This window comes from Benincasa hispida, chromosome 4 (assembly GCF_027475165.1).
Source record: "Benincasa hispida cultivar pf3 chromosome 4, pf3_genome.v1.1, whole genome shotgun sequence".
Classification (NCBI taxonomy): Eukaryota; Viridiplantae; Streptophyta; class Magnoliopsida; order Cucurbitales; family Cucurbitaceae; genus Benincasa; species Benincasa hispida.
The window spans coordinates 16,978,559-16,981,890 of record NC_143481.1 but is presented as its reverse complement, the minus strand read 5'-3'; positions in this window follow the sequence as shown (position 1 = coordinate 16,981,890).

Genomic DNA, 3,332 nt, shown 5'->3' with positions numbered 1-3,332 from the left:
AAATTTAGGGGTTGTATTCTTCATTCACTTTTTTCAAATTTTGCACTATCGCGTCGCATTTTAGTTTTAAGAGTTTTATCACCACATCCTCTTTGATTACCGTAATCATTTGACATTGATAAATTTAGTAGTTTGTTGCATGCTGTCTCTTTGCCAATTATGATTTCAATGATGAGACATATGCTTCTATTTTTTTCGTATATACTAAAGTCAACTTAATCTTAGAAATGTCACCTCATGAAATATTTCTAGAAGTTTGAAGACTGCTAGCTTTCTTTCAAACTCTCTTTACGAAGTTCTCCAAGAACATCGCATGACTTCTTTCAATCTTGGATCAGTGCAAGGTCAGAAAAAAATAACAACGTCAAAAAATATGCAAGGATAAAATCATTTAACACCCTGGTGGAAAAGTTTTTTTTTTAAAATAAATCATGCGATGTTCCGGAATTTAGTAAAGTGCTTTTGAAGGTTAAACTTGTGGTCCCTAGGTCTTAGAAATATTCTAAGAAGAGACTTGAATAAAACTTAAGGAAATTTTGGTGTATAAGAGCTGAATGAAGTATCTGTGAGAAATCTAGGAAAAAAAATTACAGTCGACTTGCTAAAGGAAATCTTTAGCTTATGCTTGAGGACAAGCATTGTTTAAATTTGGGGGTGTGATAACGAGCAGAAATGCACGTTATCGTAGTGCTAAGTTCTTAAACAAAGCTGGCTTGTGCTGATCATATATGTTAAATTGCGTCCAAAAGCATTAAATTTGAAACATTACGGTCCCATGTGTTCATCGCATAAAAACAGTTGATTTTTGTATTTTTATGTAGAATATGCGTTGACGCAAGGCAGAAAGAACGATCACAGAAAATCATTGATCGAGCACAGCATTACCACAAGGCTTTGCGGTGATTTGTGTTCGCAAACATCTGCTCAAGAAGAATTTTCGCATAGAGTTGGCATAACTTGGTGGGCGCATCTGGGTGAAAGGCATAATTAATTACAATGGGACAGAAAGCTGATGGCGGTCGAATCCGAAGTAAGCTGACAGCCGCTAACGATAACAAGTATATTCAGCTTTTCGGTGACAAATATTCGGCGCATCAGTCAAGGAATTAAAGCCATCCCATTTGTGAATCATAAGAGAGAAGCAATCTTCACCCTGAAGCTCTATAAATACCAGAGGCATCCTTCAGAAAAGGGGTTCCACCAGTTAACGAATTCACCTATTCATCGATTTAGGTGCTTTAGTCATGTTCATAGTTTTATTTTATTTTTAAGGCAGAGCAAGGAAAGAGTATAGGCACTGGAAGACCGCTCAGGGCAACTTGAGAGAGAACCTGGAGGCGTAAAAGCAAAGAGCGGGCTGACTCTCGTGAGAGCGAGATTATCTTTTGAACACGAGTAGAAATACAGTGTAAAAGCCTGGGCAGTAAGAGATTGCTACCTGGCTCTTTATTCTATTCTTGCATTGTTATTTTGTACTTCATCTTTATATTTATACAATGGAAGTTCTTATTCTACATCTGTTCACTCTCTTAGCATGCATGAGTAGTTAAACTTGTCGAATGGGTTGAGAAGAACAAAGCTAACATGACCTAGGATGTTCATTGCTTGCAATTATCTTGTGTTATACTGTGCCAAACATCCCTTTAGTACTACTCGAGAGAGAGTCTAAAGAAAGAACCTAAGACTTGAGAAAGCTTGGTTAGAATCTAGACTCGAGAGAGCAAGATTAGAACTGCATAAACAAGAGATAGGGACTTAGAGATAATCTCTGTTTGCCAACCTGCATCGCATGCATCTTAGACATAGGAATGATATTATGTGGTCGCCTTATTTGTGTGTGTGTCATTTTGTCAACGCATAAATAAGAATAGTGGTTTATGTGTAGGTCCTATAGACTTATCGCATATATCGCATGCGTTCTAGCCTTAGAAGCCATGGCATTCGCACCAAGAGGTGGTTTACTATTGTATGCATGTTACATGATTGCATAGCATGAACGCATCCTAGGAAGTGTTAGCTGAAAATTTTCTCAACTTGTTCACCGCATACTCATCGTATCTTCCGTTTTATCAACTTTTTTCAAACTCCATCGTATTTATTTTCATTACCGCAATCAACAATCAAACCAACACTTATTTGAGTTACCGGCTACCGCAAAGTTTTCCTAAAAATTACCACTGCAACATATTTTTCCAAGTTCCTGAGTTCGACACTGGACTTACCAGGAAACTCGGTGGGGTTTGCACTTGGATTCCGCTGAGAAAACTTGAGTGCTCAACGCATTTTCATCATTGCATTTCATCCACAATTCCACATCATAAAATAACGCATCAAGAGCCAGTATCAACCTGATGCCCCTCTCAATTTTCAAGAAACTCGGAATTGGTGAAGCCACGCCAACCACGAAAACACTTCAACTCACTGACAGATCAATCGCATACCCAGAAGAAAAAATTAAAGATGTACTAGTAATAGTTAACAAGTTCATCTTTTCGGTAGACTTTATTATTTTGGAATATGAAGCTGATAAGGACGTCTCAATCATTCTTGGATGCCCATCTCTATCCACCGAAAAAGTCTTGATTGATGTGCACAAATGGGAACTAACTATTCGTGTGGATAACCAAGAAGTAAAATTTGATGTGCTAAATGTATTAAAGTTCCTAGAAGATGCAAAATCTTATGAACTCATTGAACCAACTCAACTACCTGAGGAAGAGGACCAAGAAGTGGACCAAGACTGTGAGGTCCATGCGTTGAGCAAGAGCACGAGAAAGTTCGAGACGCTATGTCTGGATGAGTAGCAGTCAAAACCAACGTTCTCATCTTTGGAGGAGTTGCCGACGCTTAAGCTTAAACCTCTTCAAGATCGTCTTGAATATTCTTTCCTTGGAAACAATAATACTTTACCAGTTATAATTTCAACTAAACTATCTCCTACTAACAAACATCATTTATTACAGATACTCGAGAAACATACACACGCGATCGGGTGGACGTTGGCTGATATCAGAGGGGCCAACCTATCTTACTATATGCACAAAATTAGATTGGAAGAAAGGAAAATGGAATCGATTTAACCTCAGTGCAGGCTCAATCCCATTATGAAGGAACTGATGAAGAAGAAATTACCAAATGGCTCGACACAGGGGTTATCTACCCCATTTGTTATAGCAACTAGGTAAGTTCAATGCAATGTGTGCCAAAGAAAGGTGGCACAACTATGGTGATTAACAACAACAATGAGTTAATTCTATCCAAATTCGTTACTAGATGGCACATTTGCATGGACTACAAAAATTTGAACTCGTCGACTAAGAAAGATCACTTTC